The sequence below is a fragment of the Glycine soja genome, chromosome 12 (genome assembly GCF_004193775.1).
Source record: "Glycine soja cultivar W05 chromosome 12, ASM419377v2, whole genome shotgun sequence".
NCBI lineage: Eukaryota > Viridiplantae > Streptophyta > Magnoliopsida > Fabales > Fabaceae > Glycine > Glycine soja.
In genome coordinates, this window is record NC_041013.1 from 16479810 (window position 1) to 16505849 (window position 26040).

General features: G+C 37.4%; 2 long non-coding RNA genes and 1 pseudogene across 3 annotated transcripts; all 3 read right to left on the reverse strand.

Moving 5' to 3' along the window:
• Window positions 1-4809: 4809 nt before the first annotated feature.
• Window positions 4810-7672, reverse strand: LOC114378146. Of its 2 annotated transcripts, XR_003659264.1 has the most exons (4): window positions 7613-7672; window positions 7283-7353; window positions 5067-5130; window positions 4810-4847 (listed from the first exon to the last, which is right to left on the reverse strand). It is a non-coding gene; the product is annotated as an uncharacterized LOC114378146 (long non-coding RNA). The 2 variants fall into 2 exon arrangements; XR_003659265.1 differs by lacking the exons at window positions 4810-4847; window positions 5067-5130 and adding an exon at window positions 5140-6274.
• Window positions 7673-18430: 10758 nt separating this feature from the next.
• LOC114378293 lies at window positions 18431-19873 on the reverse strand. Its single transcript, XR_003659292.1, has 2 exons — window positions 19484-19873; window positions 18431-19024 (listed from the first exon to the last, which is right to left on the reverse strand). It is a non-coding gene; the product is annotated as an uncharacterized LOC114378293 (long non-coding RNA).
• Window positions 19874-20432: 559 nt separating this feature from the next.
• Window positions 20433-26040, reverse strand: part of LOC114378820 — a 35251-nt pseudogene continuing 29643 nt past the window's right edge.

The window sequence follows — 26040 nt, forward strand, 5'->3', positions numbered from 1 at the left end:
GGGTGATCATTTTAAGGCGTTGGACCTTAAAAATGATCCATTTTACTTAGTAAGAAACTAAAATGATAAACTTTCAAAACCCTATTTTTGTGGACGAGCTTGACTAGGCGAGTTGATTTTAGCCTTAGTTTCACTTTAGTTATTAGTCAATTTCAATTAAGAATGAGAAATCCCAAAGAGAAAACGTCCGATTGATTTTTCGCTTTATTTTACTAAAAGGTATTTATTATTATTATATTATTATTTTACCTTTTTTTTTATTTCCAACGTGGTTGCGGCACGACCAAACGGTCGGAATTCATTTTAACCGAAATTAACGGATGATACAATTCAAACGATTGGTGAAAATTTGTTTTATTTTTAGATTAGGCGAGAAATGACTTAAATAAATGACTTAAGCATTAATGGTAATAATCTAGTTTCATTTTCACAAGCGGTAAGTTGTGATAATTCTGAGAAGTGGTTAAATACCATGAAAGAATAGATAAATTTCATGGAATATAATGGTATTTAGGACCTTGTAGAATTGCCAAAGGATTGTAAGAGAGTTGGTTGTAAGTGGGTCTTCAAGACTAAATGTGACTCTCATGGCAACCTTGAATGTTACAAGGCTAGACTTGTTGCCAAGAATTTTACTCAGAAAGATGACATTGATTATAAAGAGACATTTTCACCAGTCTCACGAAATGATTCTTTCAGGATTATCATGACATTAGTAGCCTATTATGACTTGGAGCTACATCAGATGGATGTGAAAATTACCTTTCTTAATGGAGATTTAGAGGAGAATGCTTATATGGACCAACCAATGGGGTTCTGAGTTGAAGGAAAGGAACACATGGTGTGAAAACTAAAGAAAACAATATACAGTCCTAAGCAAGCTTCCCACCAATGGTATTTGAAGTTTAATAATACCATTATTTCCTTTGGATTTAAGGAAAATACCGTTGATCAATGTATATATTTGAAGGTTAATGTTATTTTTATAATTCTGTATGTTGATGATATATTTCTTGCAACTAATGGTCTTGGTCTTCTTCATGAGACTAAGAAATTTCTCTCTAACAACTTTGTAATGAAAGATATAGGTGAGGCAAGCTATGTGATAGGGATAGAAATATTCCAAAATAAAGATTATTAGGCCTGTCTTAGAAAGCACATATCAATAAAGTACTAGAGAGATTTAGGATGAAAAAGTGCTCAACATCACTTGTTCCAATTCAGAAAGGAGACAAATTTAGTCTTGGACAATGTCCTAGAAATGATCTGGAACGAAAACAAATGGAAGCAATTCCGTATGCATAACTTGTTGGGAGTATTATGTATGCTCAGCTCTGTACTCAACCAGACATAAGCTTTGCAACTGGAATGTTAGGAAGATATCAAAGTAATCCGGGAATGGAACATTGGAAAGTTGCAAAGAAAGTTTTGATATACTTACAGGGAACGAAAGATCACATGCTAACATATAAGAGGCCTGATCACCTTGAGGTGATTGGGTATTCAAACTCAGACTTTTTTAGATGTGTGGATACGAAAAAATCCATTCTTGGATTTGTATTTCTCTTAGCTAGAGGAGCAATATCATGGAAGAGCACAAAACAATCAGCTGTTGTTGCATCTACCATGGAAGTTGAATTTGTAGAAAGTTTTGAGGCTACAATTCAGGCAAATTAATTACAAAACTTTATTTCAGGGCTTGGAATTTTTGACAGTATTGCTAGGCCGCTGAAAATGTATTGTGGTAACTCCGTAGTAGTATTTTCTCTAAGAACGATAAGTACTCTAAGGGTGTTAGGCATATGGAATTGAATTACTTTGCCGTGAAAGAAGAAGTTCAAAAACAAAGAGTGTCAATAGAACATATTAGCACAAACCTTATGATTGTTGACCCTTTGACATAGGGATTGTCGCCCAAGACATTTATAGAATATGTTAAAAATATGGACATTATTGTTATTGATGATCATTAAGTGTAATTTATCTTATGTATTTTACTGACACTCTAAGCTCATTTATGATATGTTTATGATTACCTATTCTCTATGTTTGCATGCATGTTTGAATTAGAGTAATGTTAACAGGTTTGTCTTGAATAAAGACATTATATTGGGTCAATTATGTACTCATAACTAATGATCATATTAAGGAGAAGACTAATTTGTAGTACATGGAAGGGACTATGTCGATTAGGTGATGTACGACCACCATGACTTGAATTGATTCCTATTCTTAATCATGAAATTATGATGTATCCAATCATTATTAGAAAATATGTTTTCTACATCGGTTATTTATGACTTTCAACATCGGTTTTTGAACCGATGTTAAAAGTACCGACGTTGATAGTATTATCGTTAACATTGGTTTTTAAAAAACCGATGTTAACGTAAAATTACCAACATCAGTTATATAAATAACCGATGTTGCTAATATGAATTACACCCAAAAAATGTATATTAATGTTGAAAGTTAGCATCGGTTTTCTGTAAAAAAAAACCGATGTTAATAAATGTGTTAATGTTGAAAGTTAACATCGGTTTTTTTAAAAATCCAATGTTAAGGTTAGTTAACATCGACTTTCTGTAAAAAACCGATGTTAACGAATGTGTTAATGTTGACAGTTAACATCGATTTTTTGAAAATACCGATGTTAAAGTTAGTTAACATCGATCTTCTGTAAAAAAAATCGATGTTAACGAATGTGTTAATGTTGACAGTTAACATCGATTTTTTAAAAAAGCCGATGTTAACGTTAACATCGGTTTTTTCAAAAACCGATGTTAATTGTCAACATTAACACATTCGTTAACATCGGTTTTTTTTACAGAAAACCGATGTTAACTAACGTTAACATCGGTTTTTTTGTCAACATTAACACATTCGTTAACATCTGTTTTTCCAAAAAACCGATGTTGTTTTCAAGAATTTTTTTTAAATAATGTCTCTGTTTTTACAAAAAAACCAAAATTTAACTTGTAAATTTAAAATCAGACGACACAGCACACAACATATATCATTTGCATTTTGCTTTCAAATAGGTTTTAGCAAAAAACTAGCTATCAACAAAGGTTATTCAATGTTAAAATGAAACAACAATTGTAAAAAATGTAATGAAAGTATGTAAACTAATTAAGTAACCTAAAGTTACATAGTTACCTAACATCCTATGTTTGATTTTTAACTTTTAGATAATACTGTGTGTCGCAACCTGCCCTTTTGCGGGCGAGCGAAGGCGAGGCTCACGACTGCACTTTCCAAAGGAGGAAAGATGTGCGGAGTCGCCACCAACGTTTATTTGTGGAAAACGTCGGAAAAACCGAAGGAAACCGGTCAAAATGAAAATTCTAAGTTCGGGAGTTGTGTTTACGCTTGAGGAAGGTATTAGCACCTCTAACGTTTGTCTCAAAGGACAACAGCCTATTTCTAGAATTGTGGAAATTGTGTTATCTTAACTTTTAGTTCTTTTTATTTTTTGAGGTCGACAAAAGCGGGGCTCTTGCTCCTACGTACCCTCCATTGAAGAGGAAATCAGACCTACGTAGTTCTTTCTTACGCGTGAATCAAGTGATTCTTTTTACTTGAAGGGTGATCATTTTAAGGCGTTGGACCTTAAAAATGATTCATTTTACTTAGTAAGAAACTAAAATGATAAACTTTCAAAACCCTATTTTTGTGGACGAGCTTGACTAGGCGAGTTGATTTTAGCCTTAGTTTCACTTTAGTTATTAGTCAATTTCAGTTAAGAATGAGAAATCCCAAAGAGAAAATGTACGATTGATTTTTCGCTTTATTTTACTAAAAGGTATTTATTATTATTATATTATTATTTTACCTTTTTTTTTATTTCCAACGTGGTTGCGGCATGACCAAACGGTCGGAATTCATTTTAACCGAAATTAACGGATGATACAATTCAAACGATTGGTGGAAATTTGTTTTATTTTTAGATTAGGCGAGAAATGACTTAAATAAATGACTTAAGCATGTCAAAAGGGGGTATAAAAAGCGAATGAAAACGAGAATAAAAATACATGAAACAAAATGTGGACCACCACGGGTACATAGAATGAATTGAAAAGCTCGGTTTGAGGTACTTACCCGTTGAAGACTGAAGAAAACGAAGAACGAACGATGAATGTTGAAGAACGGTCGAGAATCTTTGCGTAATTACTCACGGAAACGTTATAGAAACGTTACGGAAGCGCCTCGGTTTGGGTTTTCTTCACGGAAATAATTTTCCTCAGCAATTTCGAGAGAATAAGAAGTACCAAGAAGGCTGAACCCCTTCTCCCTTCACTCCTCCCCCTATTTATAGCAAAATAGGGGAGGAGCTTGCCACCCAGCTCGCCCAGGCGAGCAAGGTTGCTTCCTCCAGAAGCAACAGCCTTCTGGAGGAAGAATCTGGAAGGCCCAAGTGGGCCTGATTATTATTTGTAACCCCCTTGTTACTAAATGCACCCCCCTCTTTTGGTAATTCTTTTTTCGTAACGATACTTATTTTCCTTCCGCAAGGTTACGAGTCCTTACGGATTATGTATTTACTCTTTTTTAGCTTTCGAAGAAGTTACGAAAACTCACGGATTGCGAAAAATATCTTCTTTCGATTTCCGTCACATCACGGAATTTTCACGGATCGCGTAAGCCTGCTTCCTTTTGATTTTCGGCACGTCTCGGGACTTCACATATTGTGCAACAAAGGGTGCCAAACATCTCGAAGCGGCCAATCAATGGTTGTATATCATCAAATTATAATCCCCGGACGAAATTAGGGTATGACACTGTGCCCACTGGATGCGAAGCGCCTTGAATCTCTCTGCTTCCAATGGTCTAAATTCATTCAAATACTGCATGATCAAATAAAAAAATAAATTAATAATGTAATAAAAATAAATTAATTATATTGTGCCCACTGGATGTGAAGCGCCTTGAATCTCATTGCATCCAATCTCAAACGGGAATCTAAGGTTCACTCATCACGAACACAATTTGTATAGCATATATCAATTGTCATTAATGACAGTGAACACATAATAAAAATATTCATTGGTAACAAACATTTATACCTGTGAAGATGAGTAGCACGATCCAAAATGAAAGCAAGAATCAAAGAAATAACTGAATGAACACCTACATCAATCATCACTCCGAAAAACAAATATCAATATGAATGCTACACTCAGAAGCAAAACTAATAAACAGGTGCTGATCAAAATAAATTTTATTTATTTTTTACTTATATCTAAGTCTAAAGGAAATACACTCATTTGTTACTTATATATAAAAGACTAAAGGAAGTATTACATTAGTTTTAAGAGTCATCAAATACTCTATTAGGAAAATATAGCTTTATCTTGACAATACTACCTTTTAATTCTAAAAATGTTGTTTCACTCAGTGGGTATATTAAAAAAAAGTAATGATGAAGTTACAGAATGTAATTAATGTTTCTTCGGTTTTTAAAATAATGATTTAAGACAAACTAAAAGCATAAAGGTGACAACTATTTTGAAATAAAGTGAGTAATTGTTTGTCTAGTTCTAATACTGATCCAATTTTTTTATTTCTTTTCTATCATGAGACTTGCAAGTGAAAGTACCCATACCTATAAAGAAAAACTGTCAACTAGTTTTGTAAAATTAATATTAATTAACAATTTGAAATGAAAAATATTTATTTTTATTTGTAGGAATATAAACAGATATTAAAAAATCTACAATAATTTACACTCAGCTAAGTTAAACTCCCTTTCTATTTGAAATGAGAAGTACTAATTAAGAGTAAAATATTTAATTTATTAGAAACATAAACATATTGTTCATTCAATACTTGCTATTGCCTATTTAGTAAGGACACGTTTAGCAAAATAAAACAAAACAAAAAGGCCACAATCCTCACCAACCCGGTTATTTTTTTCTCTTATTGGTCTTCTAAGGGCAAGGAACGTATTATGAAACAACCTGTAGCAACCACCAGACATGTATGGTATCGAAGAAAGAAGCAGTAAGCAGTTGCTTTCTGCACCTTAAAATTTTCTTCTTACACTTATTAACATTTTGAAGAGAATAATCTGGAATGTAATTTTACATTCCAAATTAGAGGCAGGAAGAAATTAAGGAAGTGCAGGAAGTAACAGCTGAATCAGCATCATCTGTTCTCATACAGGAATTTTGGGCCCAATAAACATTGGCCCACTAACCTGGACGGGTCAACTCAGCTCAAACACAGGACAATCCTACAATCTCCAAATCGTTACCTTCTTCCCTAAATAATCCTGTCATCAAGGAAAGGTTCTAAAAAGGAGTAACATTTTTTTTATGGGCACAAAAGTAGAGTAACATAACAGGGGCATGTCACATGTGCATTGGAGTGTTAAGACAAGTTTGACTAAATGTTTTACATAAGTAACTATCAATATTTAATTTTTTGTTTTTTTAGATATTTTTTGCATTTTTTTTGTTTTTTTTTTTATTTTCCATCCAAGTAAACTGGCCTTTTCTTAATTATGCATGAAAATGAAAAATATTTTCTCAACTCAGCTTTTAGAACTGTCAACAGCCTTAATTATCCTGTGAGATTGAATCGAAATCACCCTTAAGCAAGCATCCCTTGTGTAGAAAAGAAATTGTTCAACTTCATTATTGAATCATTTATCTCACTTTCTTCACAACAAATCACTGCACACCACTTTTTTCAATCATAATTTAACATTGCAACACCAAACCAATAGGTACTATAATCTTTCAATCTAATCTAATCTAGACACTGCATGTTACGATGCCTTAAATGGTTGATTTTGATAGGCAATGAACATTGGTAGTTCTTGGGTTATCCAAATATTTTCTCTTGGTTTCATTGTTGGTTTTGCTTCTTCCATTTTATTTAGACATTTATAAACCTACAAAATCATCTTCAAAATGTGATATTATATAGCATTCATTAAACTTACACGAATAGTTTCTTTAATAACAAAAGGTGTTTAGATTTTATTTTATTTTATGGAAGGTGTTTAGATTTATAAACTATATATATAAATTATATAGGCTTTAGATGTTTCTGAATATCCAAGAAATATTTCTATATTCACTCCAGAATAAAACTTAATTTCCAGCTTGTTCTTTAATGTTAATAAAAAAATGTTCATAACCAAAAGTATGTATTAAGATATGTTAATATGTTCATAACTAAGGAATTTATGTTTTCTAGCACTTCCTTAAATATTAGTAATATTTAATATATTTAAAAGAAAACACATGAAGGGATTTGATTTTCAATATCTTACGGGTTTATCGTGGATTCCTAGTTGAGCCCAGGTGATCACTTCAAGTAGTTCTTCCAGGGTGCCATATCCACCTAAAGGAATACAAATTTCCAATAAAATCAATGCTCTCATTTTTCGATATTTCACCTGCATTTTTTTTCCTTTCATTCCAAATCAAGCCTATTATACAATCTCTTTTAAATACGCCATGACTAGGTATTGCGAATCTGGAATGAATCATAAATAAAACACAAGATAAATTAAATACATGGAGCCACATAAAGTTGGGATCCGAAGCCCAATCCTGAGAAATTAACAAGCTATTGCAATGCATGCGACGGAGAGACTCACCCTGAAAAACGCGAGCGAAGGTTTTGTTGCAGACCCCGACTCACACAAAAGAAAGTGGTACGTAGGGTAGAATGAGGGTTTTAGTTTGGAGAAGGTAAACAATTGGTGCATTGCAACCCAACCCGGCCCAGTAAAACTATTGGATTAGTATCAGCCCATTACTATATCACATTAAATTAAATAATTAAAATACTGCTGTAGAACTTTTTTATTGTACCCTGATGTTTTTTATTTTTTACCCAACCATAAATGATGATAAAACAGCATAAAACCAGTGATAAAAAAAATTCTGTGACTTATTTTAAGAATTTAATTACAAGAAAATATGTAACAAAAAATTATATTTTCATCTAATCTAATCACAAATAATAGACCATTTGTGTGATAGAATTAAAAAGAGTGATTTTTCTTATGAGTTGAGTTGGATTGTATAAAGAACCAGATAGAGAACCATCTCAAATGGTGTACACAATTCATAAGGGTTTAACCATAACAAAGAAAAAAAAGAGGTTAATATTGTTGTTTGAGAATCAAACTCGAAAATAACTCTTAAGTTAATTGATAATGGTGTCCCTCTTTTTACTATTAAGTTAATATGAATAGTTCAAAATAATCTTATATCTTAATATAAATTATTTATCATAAATTTAAAATAAAATTTATGAATTTATTTATTATGATTTTGAATTATATATTCAAAATATTTATTTTTTTTATAAATTTTAGTCATATAAAAAAAAAACAAGCGAGTCTGATGAATAAGCTAGCCCTTACACATGGCCTACTCCAAAGTAGTTCAACACTGCAGTAGCATGGCCTGGAGATTGGACCGATTTTCAGACAGGGGCGGGGCCCACGGGGACCTTCGGGGGTGGGGACGAAGCCCAGGAAGATGAGGACATGGCTGACCAGATAGACTTCCTCTTGTGAGGAGGCAGGGCTAGACGCCCGGATCGCCAAACTTGTGATTTGTCTTCTTTCGACATTATTGCTTTTGGTTATTCTTTTATTTTCGTTGTAATTTGACATTATTTCTTTTGGTTATTTTCTTATTCTTGTTGTGATTTGACATTATTGCTTTCGGCTTGTTTTGTTATTTTCGTTGTGATTTGACATTATCTGGTTCCAGTTATTATGTCCATTATGATTGAATTGAACATGTCGTTGTCGCTTTCAGTTATTTGTTACTCGGTGTGAGTAATTTTATCGCATCTAGCATATTGTCGTATGTACTTTGCGATGGTTTGTCTGAAACTCCCTTTTGATGATAAATTGTAATCTCGGATACCAACCGTGCCCGAATTGCAAGCTGTTTTTAATCCTTTCTTTGCTTGAGAAAAATCGATTGCAAGAAATAGCTAAAAAGTAAAACAAAAATAATAATTAATCAATTAACCAAAAGAAAAAGAAAGGCCAACACGCTTTTGAAAAGAAATAACTGCCAATTTTTCTTTGGAAAAACTCACCGGTCAAAACACAAGTGGATTTTTGGAAGAAAAAAAATATGTGTGTACACCAGAAGGGTGAATGCTGTGAAAGTTTTCCCGAATGCCTAAATGGACTCAGATGTGTGCATAAATTGATAAAAGAACATCTTTTGGAAACACTGGGTTGATTTAAATAGGGAAAATGAACCCTAAGCCTTAGTGTTACATAGCCACAAAACTCGATGCTTGAGTGTCCACATGGGTGCATGCATGATCAGTTTTGCATAAGTTTCTAAATCATCATTGTTATATGTGTGTCACGGAAATAATGTGGGGCATTTCCTTATCCCTGAACCGCTTGCCAAGCAAATAGCCTAACATACGTCATGTCTTGCCTTCTGCAAGCCTTTTTGAGCCAAAGCCTCAACCCTTCGGCCATAAACCTTGACCCGAGATAGGAACTTTTACCCTTACCCTCAGAAGAAAGAATAGAAGGCCTTCCCAAAAAAGAAGTTTCATTTACTGTTAGGTTGTGAATGTGCTTCAAAAGGAAAAGGAAAAGAGAAAATCCCCGATCAAAGATTGGAGGAAAGAAAAAGAAAAAAGAAAAATTCCCGATCAAAGATCGGAAGAAAGCAAAAGAAAATATACAGAAAGGTCGTTGGACCAGACAATGTCTGAATGATGTACGAAATTGTCATCAGAAAAAAAAACAAAATAAAAAAAATAAAAAAAAACCCATGAATTGAAACACATGAAGTTCCCTTTCTTGGTTATCAACCAAATCTTTGTGCCTGCATCTCTTTTGCGCTGTGCTAAACAAAAAAAAAAAAAAGGAAAGGAAAAGGCTGAAACACCCAAAGCCAAATTTCCCACCAAAATCCAACTTCCTAAATGTCCTATTGATCCATGATTACGCATGTTATGTTTGATTTGATAGGAAATGATTTGCAAAGTCAAGTCATGACATATCTATGATTCAGAATTAGGATGAAACCCTTGCCTGTGTGAGATTTATACATTTTGAGTGGTTTTTGTCTATTTTCAGTTGGACCCAGTGTTTCTTCTAAATGATCATTTAGAAACGAAATGCTAATATCCTAAATCTCATTTGTGGTTATGAGAAAATTTTATCAGCATACTTTCCCCAATAGACACATTGTTTTTCTTCAAAATATATGTTGCTCTGATCGGTTGGAGGTTTGTTTCTTTGCTAAAGAGTGTTTGTATTTTAGTGAAAGAACACTGAGACTATTGCAGTCTCCATTTCATCATCCAGAGACAAGGAAATCCGATGACACGCAGAGACTAACATGGTCGTCTGCACTTTTTGTCGAAGACTCCATGTATATTGACTGAGACTACTTTAGTCTCCATATTGTCATCTATAGACAATCAAGTTCGATGACACGCAATGACCAACATGGTCGTCTACACTTTTTGTCGAAGACTCCATGTCTATCGATTGAGACTACTTTAGTCTCCATATCATCATCCAAAGACAACCAAGTCTGATGACACACAGAGATCAACATGGTCGTCTCCATTCTTTGTCGAAGACTCCATGTCTATCGACTGAGACTACTTTAGTCTCCCCTTCGTCATCCAGAGGCAATCAAGTTTGATGGCACACAGAGACAAATTATGGTCATCCGCACCCTTTTCGCCATCCAGAGATAGCAAGTCCGATGGCACGCGGAGGCAAATTATGTCATCCGTACCCTTTTCGCCATCTAGATACAGCAAGTTCAATGGCACGCGGAGGCAAATTATGGTCATCCACACCCTTTTCGCCATCTAGAGACAGCAAGTCCAATGGCACGCGGAGACAAATTATGGTTATTCGCACCATTTTCGTCAACCAAAGACAAGCGAGTCTGTTGACACACAGAGGCAAACTATGGTCATCTGCTCTTTTTGTCGAAGACTCGATGTCTTTTGACCAAGACTGTTACAGTCTACCCTTTGTTATCTAGAGACAACCGAGTCTGATGGCATACAAAGACCGTAATGGTCGCTCGCTTTCCTTGTTTCGACACTATCAAAGTCCCCTTATCATCCAGAGACAAGCAAGTCCGATGGTATGCGGGGACAATGATGGTCGTATGTTTCTAAGTTGTTTTTTCTTGAGATTGTTGCAGTCCCCTTTTGCTATCTGGAGACAATCAAGTTTGATGGCATGCAGAGACGAACATAGTCATCTGCTTCCCTTGTCGAGAGACTCAATGTCTGTTGACCAAAGCTACTGAAGTCTCCCCTGCTATCCCGAGACAAGCGAGTCCCATAGCATGCGGAGGTCGTCACGATTATCCATTTTATTACTTTCAAGGCACCAAAGCTTTTGCTGATGCACCTGATGTCTTTTATGCTCTTTCTTTTGACAGGTTTTGCTGATTGAGAAAATGGTCGGTCAGGTCAAAATTTTGCTCGAAGGAAATTAGTGTCTTATCTTTACTTCCCTTTTATCTCTAATAAAAGATAAGTAAAGAGGGGCAACTATCATACCCTAATTTCATCCGGGGAGAATTGTTTGTCAACATGCGGGTTTTTGCTTGTCACGTTGAGGTGCTTAGAGCCAATTGCCGCGTGATCCATAAGAATTCATGATGTTTCAGAAGGAAATAAGCCAAAAACTCAAAAATGGGGGTGAACTGATCAATTTAGGGGGTGTTCTTCAGCCCTGGGCCCATCTAGGCCCATTAGGAAGCTTCTACATGAAGCAAGCAGCTCGCTTAGGTGAGCATGTTACTTCAGGCGAGCTAGGCGGCAAGCTCCTACCCCATTTTTCCTATAAATGGACGTTGGAGGCTGATGGGAAGGGATTTAGCACCTTTGGCAATCAGATTTCACTTAAAATTAGTGAGGAGAAGAAGAAAGAAGGAGAAAAATCAAGGCTGAGGCGCTTTCGTAACGCTTCCGTGATGTTTCTGTGATCGATTCTGCAAATGTTCTTCGTCATTGTTCGTCGTTCTTCGTTGTTCTTCATCCGTTCTTCAATCTTCGACCGATTAGTTTACAATTTCGAAGCTTTGAATTCATTCTATACACCCTTGGAGGTCCATTCTTGCTTTGTATGTTTTCATCTTCATTCTTCTACTTTCGGTATTCTTTTTCTTTGTTTTAAGCAAGTTTCGACCGATCGTTTAAGCCGTAATCTCACTTAATCAATGTTAAAATGAATTTCAACCGATCATTTATGTTGTAATCTCATTTAATCATCGTTAAAATAAAATTTGACCGATCGTTCACGCTGTAACCTCGGTTAAGCAAAAAATAAATAAGTTTCAACCGGTCATGTACCTTAAAAGTTATCTTTACATAAGTTGAGAAATAACCAAGTGAAACTAAGGCTAAAATCAACTCATAAATCAAGCTTTTGCCCGCAAAAAGGTCATTTTGAAACTGTTTCAAGGTCCAACACCTCAACGGTCATTTTTACTTTTATCAGTTAAAAGGAACCATTTAAAAGTCTAAAATCAACACCCCGCATAACTTTCTTGCTTTCCAAAGAACTACGTTGGTCTGAGTTCCTCATCACAATTGAGGATACGTAGGAGCAAAAGCCCCACTTTTGTCAACCCCAAAAGATAAAAAACATAAAAAGGGGAAAATAAAATGAATTAAAAGTCATGATTTTGCACATTTAATTAAAGGTTGCTGTCCCTTGTGACGGACGCGTGGAATGCTAATACCTTCCCTGTGTGTAAAAACAACTCCTAAACCTTTTATTCTTAAAGTTCGTAGACCTGGTTTTTGGTTTTTCTGACATTTTCCTCGAATAAACATTGGTGGCGACTCGGTGTGTTTTCCTTCCTAGGAAGACGCACCTGTGAGCCTTGCGTCACCCTGTCGTCGAAGGGTAGGTTGTGACAATAATCATAGAGAATATTTTCTGCATGACCATGCACCTAGTATGAACAATGTTCTCCTTTTGAGTTTCATCTCTATCCTTATACACACTACCCATTAACCTCCTAACCATCAAAAGATCACCTTCCAGGGGTGGTACATCACATTCACTTTCACTCACACTGGAAGAACTAGAAGCGCTAGAAGAAGATGCACTAGAGATATCCCCATTACCCAACACAACCATAGTCCTTTTGTTAGGACATTGGGAGGCAATATAGCCCTTTGGCAAACACTTAGACCAATTTAATAGAACTCATTTTGAAGAAGTTGGAGTAGGGTTAGAATTATTTTTACTAATTGCAACACCTTTCTTATGAGATTTGAATGAAGATCCTCCCTCCTTCTTAAATATCTCCTTATCTTTCCAAGTTGAAAGACCAAAGGGGAACTTCTTGTATATTTGCTTCCTTTTTAATTGTTGCTCTAGCTTGATAGCTTGATGAATGAGATCCTCCAAAGAGGCATAGTGGTGCAACTCTACAATGTCTTGGATCTCCCTATTGAGACCATGCAAAAACCTAGCCATGGTAGCCTTTTGAGACTCCTCAATTTGAGCCCTAATCAAGGAAATCTCCATCTCTTTATAATACTCATCCATACTCCTATTTCCTTCAATTAGCCTTTGGAGCTTGTTGTGAAGGTCTCTTCCATAATAGGACGACATAAATCTCTCTCAAAACTCTCTTCATGTCTTGCCAAGTATTAATCAAAGGCTTTCTCATCTTCTTCACTTGATTCCACCACACTAAGGCATATCCCTCTAACTCCAGGGAGGCCAATTTGATCTTTTCCTCTTCATTGTAGTTGTAGCACGCAAAGACTTGCTCAACCTTCATCACCCACTCAAGATACACTTCTGGATCACAAGTCCATTTAAAAGTAGGGATCTTCACCTTCACTCCCTCAAATAAGTGATTGGGTAGATCCAAATCTAGACTATAACAAAATTTTGGTTCCAAATTTGAAAATCAAATTCATATCCTAACAACTTCAATTATCCAAATCTAGATTGTAACCAAATTTTAGCTCCAAATTTGAAAAACAAATTTAGATCCTAACAACTTTAATTATCCAAATGTGGATTGCAACAAAATTTTGGCTCGAAATTTAAAAACAAATTCAAATCCTACCAACTTCAATTATCCAAATCTGGATTTTAACAGAATATAGGCTCCAAATTTGAAAATTAGTTTTTTTTTTTTACTTTTTTCTTTCCTTTTTTTGCATGCATTTTTTAAATATATATAAAAAAGAAGACAAAAATATTGATACTAGATAAAGTTCCAAAAAGAAAGATAGACTCAAAGAAATAAAACAAAGGAAGATGAAATAATAATATAGAGTTAAACAAAAAGAAAAGAACAAATAAAGGAGAAAACAACAAGAAAAAGAAAACACAAAGGATAGATAACACCTGATTTCAAGAACCAAAGCTCTGATACCAATTGATAGAACCCTAATTTGCGGATCCAATTTTTAGCATCAGCAAATTAAGAACCTATTTGGGACTGTCTAAAATTGGGGGAAATAAAAAGGAAAAAGTGGAATTTGAAAAGGAGATGGAAAGAACAACACTAAAATCTTGGAAGATTGATAAGTTAATGATGATTCACCATAAATAATAGAATTTTTTTTATAAGAATCGAAGGTTTCACACAAGAATCAAGAGAGACATTCTCTTAACTATGTTTATTATGAAATTTCATCAAAAACTCCCAACAAAGTGTTTAAGGAATTTATTTATAACTCCAACTAATAACCCTAAATTAGGCACAAGGCCCAATAACTAATCTAATAATTAAAAGACTTAAAAAAACAATAAAAGATCATAACCCATTACAAGTCGAAAAATAGGCCCAAAATACAATTAAAAACAAAAATAAATCCTATTCTAAAAGTTGGTTTAACTTTTTGAGCTTTGCTTCTTCTTTTCTTTCCTCCATGAGAGAATTTAGTCACTCACCAAGCTCTTCTTGAAATCTCTTACTCCTTGCTCAAGTGATTGGCCCATTCATGTTGAGCCCTTCCAAGCCAAACTCTTCCTCCTTGGATAGCCCTCTATCAATCGTCCATGTCATCCTTGGATAGCCTCTTCTTCAAATCTCTTACTCCTTGTTGTGCTATGCTTTAAAACTTGATGACCATGTCATCCAAATATACCTCAATGTTTCATCCGATCTGTTGTTTAAAGATTCAGTCCATCAGCCAGTGGTATGTAGCGCTTGCATTTTTGAGGTCGAAGGGCATGAGCCTATAGCAAAAGTTGGCATCTTCAATGATAAATGTCATTTTATCCTCATATGAAGCATGCATCTTGATCTGGTTGTATCCGAAGTAAGCCTCCAGGAAGCTTAGCACTTGGAACCCAGATGCTCCATTGACTAGCCTGTCAATGCTAGGCAGAGGGTATGCATCTTTTGGGCATACTCTATTTAGATCATTGTAGTTGGTGCACATTTACCATTTTTCGTTGGCCTTTTTGACCATGACAACGTTAGCGAGCCAGGTGGAGTACCTAACTTCTCTGATCAAGTTTTCATTGAGGAGTTTGTCCACTTCTTCTCTAATAACTTTGCTTTGTTCTTCTCCCATCTTTCTTTCCTTCTATGATATCGGTTTGGCCTTGGGACAGATGACAAGTTTGTGGTAGATTATGCTAGGATGGATTCCCGACATGTCAGATGGTTGTCAAGCAAATAAATCTATGTTTCTGTGTAGCATGTCAGCGATGCGTCAGTGCTCATGGCTAGTGAAGAGCCATGTGTAATGCCCAAGTTTAGGTCTGAGCTGCAGCTTGACGAGCTCTTCAATGGGTTTTGAATTCATAGTCCAGGCTTGCTTGGTAGATGGTCAGGGGTCGGATTGGAGACCCTTCATCCATGCTCCCTGGTGGGAGGATATGGTGCTTCCTTCAGGCTCTCTACATAGCATAGTCGTGCTTGCTTTCGGTCTTCCTTGATGGTTATAATCTCATCGGTTAAAGTAGGGAACTGCATTTTCAAAAGCAGTGTGGAGACTATGGCTCCAAGCTTATTAAGTGTTTTTTTGCCGATCAAAGCAAAATATGATGCGTCTGCATCAACAAGTAGATATTGTATGTTAAAGCTCCTGGAGATCTTGCCTTGACAGAAGGTGGTCATTAAGTCCACACAGCCTTTGGTATCGCCTACAAAGCCGATGAGTGGACCGACGTGAGGATGGACAGTGTTGGGGGAGACCTCGAGTCTCTAGAAAGTTTTGCAATACAGGATATTAGTCGAACTGCCCTAGTCGATTAGGACCTTGGACACCATGAAGTTTTCAACAATGATGGAGACAACTATGGGGTCGTCCTGGTTGGCATGGTCGGTACCCTTGATATCATTAGAAAACTGTCAAACATGATGCAACGAATGCATTATAAAATTGTCTTAAAAAGGCTACTTTCTAAGACAATTGTCTGAAAACCATCTTAGAATGTCTACTTTATAAGAAGATTTTTCTAAAAATTGTCTTAGAATTGTGACGTTTTTAACATTTTTTAAACAATAAATGAAACAATCTACGATGGTTTTCGAATAACCAATGTAGAAATCAACTTTCTAACACGATTTAAAAATTGTTGTGGAAAGCATGCACTTTGGACAATGTTGGGATTTCCCCTACAGTTACTTTTTGGTCCACTCTTTCTTTATACAAATATATTCAAAGGAAATCCGGTTTACTGAAAAGTGCACCGGATCGTCAAGTATTTAAAATTAAAACGGATGAATCTGAGTATCGAACTCAGGGAACTAGTCTAAGACAAGGTTAAATTCAAAAATAAGGCATTGTTGAAAGAAACATTGATAATTGATGGTTTAAAACGGAATTAAATTAAGTCTAGGCTAAAAAAAATTAAAATGTAAGTAAGTAAAATTGACAACAGTAGGTAAATATGTTGGGTCTTTATAATAGACCAGCTGATGTATATAAAGATATTTCTCTAATCAATCATGCTTTTGTGTTCTATGTTGTAGCCTAAGCTACTAAGCCTCGATCCCTAGTCAGACTGAATCAATCCAAGCTTCGTTCTCAGATCCCTTTTGTTGGACTAGGCTCAATTTAGACAGCCCTGCTAGGTTTAGACTAACTTAAACTAAGCTTCATCCTTAGATCCCTCTTGTTGGACTAGACTTAGCTTAAATAGCTTATGAAAGTTTAGACTAATTTAGCCTAAGCTTTGTCCTCATATCCTTCTTGTTGGAATAGACTTAGACCAAACAACATTATTGTACCAATATACATAAAACCAAAACTTAATCTGCAGATCCCTCTTGTAAGACTAATTTTCAATTCTGTTTCATTCAAGTTCTTAGGCAACAATACATTTCCCAATGTTAAAATCACCTAACTAGGCACACAAATGGTTGATCAGACCAAGAGCATACAAAATTTAAGCACTGAAAGAAGCATTGAACACAAGAAACACAATCAATTAGATATTAAAATCATTACCTTAGCCGTTCATTAGAAATCCCCAACAAGGGTGTTTAGCTAGCCATTACAGAAAAACCCCTAATAATAACAATGAGATTACAAAACCAAGGTATCTATGCAAAAGTTGCTCCTCTTGCTTCCTCTAGAGCTCTATTCCCGAAATAGGCACTGTGGTGTGCTCTGTAATGTTGCTGCACCCAAGGTTTAAAAGCTATCTAAAAATTCTCTGCCCCTCTCTACCCTAATTTTGCACAAGACAGACTTTAAATAGCCTCTGAATTCGCGACGTTGCGCTTAGTGCCACCCTCGTGCTTAGCACGAGTAAGTGGATTTGAGCTTAACGCCAGTCGTGCGCTGAGCCTGGCTAAAGACAACTGCTGCGCTTAGCGCACTGATCTTGCGCTTAGCAGTGGACGCGCGCTTAGCCCACTGATGAGCTGAACTCAACTGTCACTTTTAGCACTTCATGACTTAGCCTCTTTTTCACCTGAAATTGCATAGATTTCATCATTAAATCCAATGGAAATATTCTAGATACAACTTTAATAATAAAACAAGATTTATTTACAAACTACTACGAAAATAACCATAAATTGAGGAACTATACAAGTTTTGGAAAATATTTTCTATACAAAAGTTAGTCGTATAAGACGACTAATAAACAACAACTAATTTAAAGGAAGTTTAGAATCTACATCAAAAGTGCCAAAAAACTGTTGTAAAAGCCTTGTTTTCTAGTAATGTTACTATCAACTAGACATAATAATTGACACACCATAATACCTTAGAGAATGAACCTAAGAACCTTGACTAATTTCCCAATCTCTTGTATAAATTAGCCAAGTTACTTGTTGAAGGAACAAGAGTTACAAGATGACTAAGGTAATTTGTGCCATTCCTAGCTACAAAACCCCTTAGATGCTCTACCTCAAAGGTATTTTCAAATAGCATTCAAGCTTTTAAATCATACAATGATTGATCAATCCAAAGCAATCATTAGTTAAGAGAAGAAGAACACATATAACGTGGAATAATAACTTTGATTGAAAACTTAAAATGTATACATGCATGAAGTTTGGTTTGGCTACATCAAGCCCCAACAACTAGAAATCTAGCTACACATGGAAGAAGGAAGAACAAGAGAAAATGGTGGAAAGATGCTGGAGATTGGTGAAAAAGCCATGGAGATCAAAGCTACATAGTTGACATACACTTCAAAACACACTTTCAGATCTCCAACAAGTTAGGTCACTCGTAATCATTGGGCCTAAAAGTCTTTGCAATGAGCCTCTGACAAGCTACCATGTACCCAGTCATGTTAAAGGGCAAGTTGATTCTTACTCAAGCGTGACAACACGCTTGGTTCCTTCAGCTCTAGTCTTGCTTAAGCACTGGACGGGGCACGCTTAAGTGTGACTAAATCTTCAATTCATTAGGAATTTTGTGTCCCAAGTTTAAGTGCAGTCTGAGACTCGTTTTAGTGTGGCATGCTATGTTTTCCTCATGCTTATTGGAATTCACTCTTAATTAAACATGTCAGAGCACTCTCTTAAGCATGGCTTCAACTTCATAGATTCTCTTGATTTGGATCCACCATCAGTTATCATCACCAATCCTTTGTTTTTGAAAGAAATTAAACAAAAATTAAAAGAAAATTTATTCTATTAAGTATTTACAACCTATTTTTTTTAAAAAAATAAAACAAAAGAGTGTTGAACAACATGAAAGTTTTTCTAATCTCAACTTGGTTGGTATCAAGAAAAAACTACCAATCCTCTACCAGCAAACCCAATATTATTAAAAAAGAATAAAAAAGTAACAGAAGATAAGATAGAGGTCATAAGCACCTCATACAATCTTAATGAAACTTATAGCTATCAAGATCACTCCTATCATGGAAAAAGATTGTCCAAAGAAAATTAGGAATAAGATCCCACCGCATAAATCCCAAAATCAGAATCCCATAATCCGTTAATTTGTCAGCGCAGGCAGCAAGCTATTCTAACTTATTTACAAACTAATTACTAAAAAGATAAATGGAAGTTTAAAAGTACTGAAATACTAAAATAATTACCTTAAGATTTCTATCAAAACAATTTCCACAAGGCAATTATCCTTCTAAAAATCCATTAGCTTTGTACCTATTACGAAATAAACCAGAAATTGCATCATCCTCTGATAAACATTACAACCAAAAGAAAAAGGGAAAAAGAACTTTTCAAGCCATCACAACCATCTTATGACAAATAAATAATAATATTTTATGCTAGCAACGTTAGGATTCTCGAGTTGAGTGAACAACAGCTTTTAAGTGAAAATCTTGCTATTGTTCCTTTGTACTTTGTAGCTTGTATAATTTCCGATGATACGTTGACATTCGTTGGCTGATGAAAGGATCATTCTATGGGGCCCAAATATGCAAATTGATTATGCAACAACTGGATTGTGTTTTCCCGAGAGTTTGGCAGCAACATCCTTTCACCAGTTTAGTTCTTCGTTTACTTATTTTTCCATGACACCTAAGAATGTTAGGTGCCGCCTTGGAGTCAAAATTGTAATTGGTCAAAGAGAGTTATTGCAAGGATAACTTTAAGTGAGATTCATATTAGAAAATAAATAATATCCAAAAGACATGTTAAAAAATTAAATGGCAGGTAAGAAAAACATTAGAGATGAAATAGTTAATTTTCTTTTTGTAAAAATAAAAACATAACAATGACAGTGAACATTTCTTCTTACCTTATCCAAACAAACTGAATTTAAAAATATTGCAGTTTATAAAGAGAGGATTGGACAGTCGTCTATCCCAAAATGACGCTACATCAGCTTCTACCGTGCGTCTTTGTTTGGTTTGATTGCTGCAAATCATGCTTCCATATGCAACAGTGCCACCAATTCTTCACCATGATGGAGGTGTAGCCACCATCTTAGAAATGTAAGTTATGGACTTAATTCATTTCTATGAAATTAGTTTATAAGATAAGGATTGTCTTCCCCTTATTTACACTATTTTGACCATATCTTTAATTGTAACATCTCCAACACTTCTGAGCCGACATCTTTCTGCTATGCATCTTTGGTAAGTTTGATAAATCTAGATCATGTTTATATACCCAAAGACGTGCGTATTTCTTCACCTTAGAATGAAATCCTCTCTCGCCCCTTATATCAAAATTCAATTTCAAGTCACCAACATGAGGTGTGCCCCCGCAAGGACATGGTGAAAAAAATAGTGGTCTATCAAAATACCATAGCCAAAGGTGATCTGATTCATCTGTGATTGGATCTTCATTGAGAACCCCTGGAATATAACAGGTGAAATTTGGTTTTTGAGGACTACCCATCTCTGAAACTGTTTTCCTTCCTTGACCTACGGCAAATAAAGCACAACATAGAACGCCAATGAAATTTTTGTCAATCTTGATTGGAGATGAGTCTATGCTTATTAAACTGTTCACACGCTGATTGTTGAACAAACTTGGTAATTCACTTCCAGGAAAGATACTTTCAATTCTTTTACTCCACTCACGGTCTTCAAGAGGTTTGTATAGGACGTAGGCCTGGTACCACAAACACAGTTATATATAAGTTAGTTCCCGGTTCCTACACACAAAAAAAGAGAGTGAAAGAGATGGGGGTGAGGAGGGGATGGAAGGAGAGTGCACATGAATAATTTGTATCATCCATAAAAAAAACTCATCTTAGTGCAGCGTTCTCTCTCAACTAATTCTGGGCAATTGAAAATATGTAATCCTACCCCTACTTCATCAGATGATGACCACCAAGTTATAGATGACGGTTCCTCATAGGATGCACATGTTTGATTTAGCCCTTCAGGACCGTAACATTTTGACCACAAATCAGTTCGTGAAGGGAGCTTAGGCAAGTATTTCAATTGCTTGCAATGATATATGTTTAAATGTAACAATTTGGAAAACTCTTTGAGGCTGGGCAGAGTAGCAATATTGTTTTGTTAGCACCAGCAGTGGCAAAGGAGTAACTCGAGAGGAACGCACCAGCAACAACGAAAGTACAACTCGAGAGGAACGCCCGCGAAGGACCTTCACGCGACCCCGATACTTGGAAAGCTACATATAAGGGTTTGGCACGTAGAGCATGCATGGCGTTAGCTTTCCATTAGTTAGTTGTAACTGCATGAGCCAGTAGTTAAAGTTGTTAGAAGTTCGTTAATACTCACTATAGCATGTATAAAAGCTGGTAGCATGTACGACTAACGGAGAGAATCAATTTTCAATAAAAGTTAGTCACCCAGGAGGGACCTTGACCTCGAACCAAGGCTTTTCTTCTTCTTCCTCACGTTAGTCTCATACCAGCACATAACAACTGGTTTGACCTGCTACTATGGCAGAACACAGTACATGCCGCACCACCACTGATCGCCTTGAAGATGCCATCACTGCTCTTTCTGAAAGGCACTCCGATTTAGCCAACAAGTTTGAAGCCATGTGCGAACATCTCTCGCACCAGACCTCCACCACTCCAGCAACAAACCAGCCTCCTTCACCTCCACGGTTGTCGGTCAAGCTCGACGTGCCTCGGTTTGACGGCCATGATCCATTAGGGTGGATCTTCAAAATTACACAATTTTTTGACTACCAGGGAACCCCAGAAGAAGATCTAATTATGGTGTCTTCCTTCTACCTCGATGGACCCGCTCTCAGTTGGTTTCAGTGGATGTTCGGGAACGGATTCATCACTTCCTGGCCAGCTCTTCTCCAGGCAATCGAAGCTCGATTCGCCCCTTCATTTTACGATGATCCACAAGGAACATTGTTCAAGCTTGTTCAACGTGGGTCTGTGGCGGAGTATCTCACTGAATTTGAAAGGTTAGCAAATCGAATCACCGATCTTTCACCTTCAATTCTATTAAGTTGTTTTATCTCCAGCCTCAACCCGAAAATACGCCGGGAGGTGCAAGCTTTTCAACCCATCTCCTTACCACAAGCTACGGCCCTCGCTCGTCTTCAAGAAGACAAGTTACTGGACCGCAAGAAACACACCTCCAAAAGTTCGTTTGGCTCCCCTCCACCTCCAAATCCACCTGCCTCATATCCAAACACTCACCACACACCTCGCCCGAAAACCCCATTTATCCAAAGAACCCAAGAAACACACCTCCAAAAGACCATTCCTCTCTTCAACCCCACATCAGCCTTCACGCACTGGCCGGTGTCTCCGCCTCTGATACTTTTCGCCTGTATGGACTGATCAATAGTGCTCGTATCACCATATTGGTTGATAGTGGAAGCACTCATAACTTTGTTCAACCACGTGTCGCGAAATTCCTCAACTTACCCATGGAGGATACGATGGCACTTAGAGTGATGGTGGGCAATGGTTCAGTTCAGCATTGCGAGCAACTGTGCCCTGATACAAAGGTGCTTATTCAAGGTCATACTTTCACTGTAACATTGTGTGTGCTGCCCTTGAGTGGGGCAGATGTCATAGTAGGAGTGAAATGACTTCGCACCTTAGGGCCAGTCATTACTGACTATTCCTCCTTCACCATGCAATTCACTTACATGGGCCAGCCCGTTAACTTGCATGCTGATGTGCAAGCTGGCAATACCCCAGCGTCTGCTAACCAGGTTAAGCGCATGATCTCTACTAACTCCACCTCAGGCCTGTTTCATATTTCGCTTTTACCTATTTCCCAAGCTGAACCCACAGATCCTCTTCACCCTATTCCCACCATTAACGAACTATTACTCAAATACCAGTCCATATTTCACCAACCCTCGTCTTTACCCCCACCACAACAACACGATCATCATATCAACCTCCTTCTTACAGCTAACCTCGTTAATGTCAGACCTTACAGATACCCTCACTTTCAGAAGACGGAGATTGAAAAGCAGGTATCGGAGTTACTTGATTTCGGCCTTATCCAGCCAAGCCGCAGTCCATTTTCTTCTCCGGTATTGTTGGTGAAGAAGAAAGATGGGACGTGGCGTATGTGTGTCGACTATAGGGCACTCAATTCAATCACGGTAAGGGATCGCTTTCCGATTCCAACAATCGAAGAACTTCTCAATAAGCTGGGGAATGCCTCTTGGTTCTCAAAGCTTGACTTACGGCAAGGCTTCCATCAGATCTTAATGGCAGACGAAGACATTTCAAAGACAGCCTTTCGGACACACCATGGCCACTACGAGTACCGGGTTATGCCGTTCGGACTCTGCAACATGCTGTCAACATTCCAGGCGGCCATGAACAACCTGCTCCGCCCTTTCCTACGCAAATTCACGGTAGTCTTTTTTGATGATATCTTAATCTATAGTGCCACGCTCAGGGATCACGTTCGTCACTTGGACTGTGTTTTAAGCTCTCTTTCGAAGGCTAGATATTACCTCAAGTGCTCATAGTGCCTATTTGGGCAACGCCAGCTCGATTAGTTGGGTCACGTCGTCTCCGGTAGTGGTGTATGACCTGATCCCTCTAAAGTCCAAGCCATCATCGACTGGGCCACGCCACGATCCCAAAAGGACCTTCGAGCCTTTCTGGGTCTCACGGGTTTTTACAGGAAGTTTGTGAAGGGATATGTAGCCATCATGGCGCCTCTAACTAAGTTACTCTGCAAGGATGCCTTTCACTGGGTATCGGAGTCTCAAACTGCCTTCGAGAAACTGAAAACAACCATGACTGCCGCACCGGTGCTGGCTCTTCTCGATTTCGTGATTCCTTTCGCCCTGGAAACAAGTGCATCTAGCACAGTTATGGGCCCTGTCCTTCATCAACAGGGACACCCTATAGCGTACTTCAGTAAACCCTTCTGCTTTCATCTTCAACAAGCTTCTGCATATGTTATGGAGTTGCATGCCATTGTCGCTGCAGTTTGCAAATGCCGGAAATATCTACTTGGCCATAAATTTACGATATTCACTGATCATTGTAGTCTTCGAGAGCTCATGTCTCAAATAATATAGACCCCGAAACAACAATTCTATCTAGCCAAGCTGCAGGGATATGATTACGATATCCAGTATAAGACCAGAGTTTCAAATACAGTCGTGGATTCCCTCTTGCACTGGGATACCTCACCTCCAAGCCATTATTTTGTGCTTTTGATCCCTCATCTTGATTTCATGACTCAGTTGAATGGAACATTATTAGCTAGTTCAGAGTTTCAGAAGCAACGAGAAGCCATATTATCTCACCCGGAAGCCTACCCTAGTTTCTCCATCTCAGACGATCTTATCATCTTCAAGGGCGTAATCTGGCTCGACTCCCAGAATCCATTCATTCCAACCTTGTTGCATGAATATCACGTGACACCTCTGGGCGGCCACTTTGGAGTAAAAAAGACATTACATCGCCTCTGCCATAACTTCCAATGGGTTAACATGATCAAGGATATTAAGGCATTTGTTCACAGGTGTAATGTGTGCTAGCAGATTAAACACATTACGCGTAAAAATGCTGGGTTACTTCAACCCATTCTGATACCTACCGGAGTTTGGGAAGATCTTTCCATGGATTTTGTCACTCAACATCCAAGCTCCCATGGGTTCACTGTTGTCCTCATCCTGGTTGATAGGTTCTCTAAGGGAGTTCATCTTGGCGCCCTATCCACTCAGTTCACAGCATTCAAGGTGGCCAATCTATTCATGGATACTGTGTGCAAACTCCACGGTTTTCCCCGTAGTATCATCTCGGACCGGGATCCAATCTTCATCAGCTCATTTTGGAGGGAGTTGTTCAAGATGAGTGGTACGACTCTACGTATGAGTACCGCCTACCATCCATAAGCGGATGGTCAGATGGAGGTCCTAAACTGCACCCTTGAGCAGTATCTCCGGTCCTTCGTTCACCATTAACCCATAGAATGGTACAAGTTTTTAGCATTGGCAGAGTGGTCATATAACACATCGCAACATTCGAGTACTGAGCTCACCCCTTATGAAGTGATCTATGGCAAACCTCCTCCTTCCATTCCAAGTTATCTCCGTGGCTCCTCCCGCAATGAGGTAGTTGATACCATGCTTAGCACGAGGGAAGAGACTTACGCAACTCTTAGACGTAAACTCCTCAAGGCACAAGATACCATGAAGCATTTTGCGGATAAGATGCGTCGAGATGCTCAATATGAGGTTGGCCAGTTGGTGTATGTTAGACTTCGTCCATATCGACAACTTTCACTCTATTCCCAAGCACCTAACAAGCTCGCTAAGAGTTACTGTGGACCATTTCGTGTATTGTAATGCGTTAACAGTGTCGTATATCGCCTACAACTGCCCGAAGGGTCCAAGATTCACCCTGTATTTCACTGTTCATTGTTGCGGCCTCACCATGGTCCCATTGATCTACAAGCAACCCCCTTCAACCAAATGCACTTCGTAATAATCCCATATTGGAGCCTTTAGCCATTCTCGACTCACGAATGGACCGTTCAACTCAATCGCCCACAAAGTTCGTATTGGTGCAATGGGTTGGCCTGGCCACGGAAGATTCTACCTGGGAAAAATGGGAAGATGCCTGTAGTTCCCATCACCTTGAGGACAAGGTGATTTTCCCAGGGGAGGATATTGTTAGCACCAGCAGTGGCGAAGGAGTAACTCGAGAGGAACGCACCAGCAACAACAAAAGTGCAACACAAGAGGAACGCCCGCG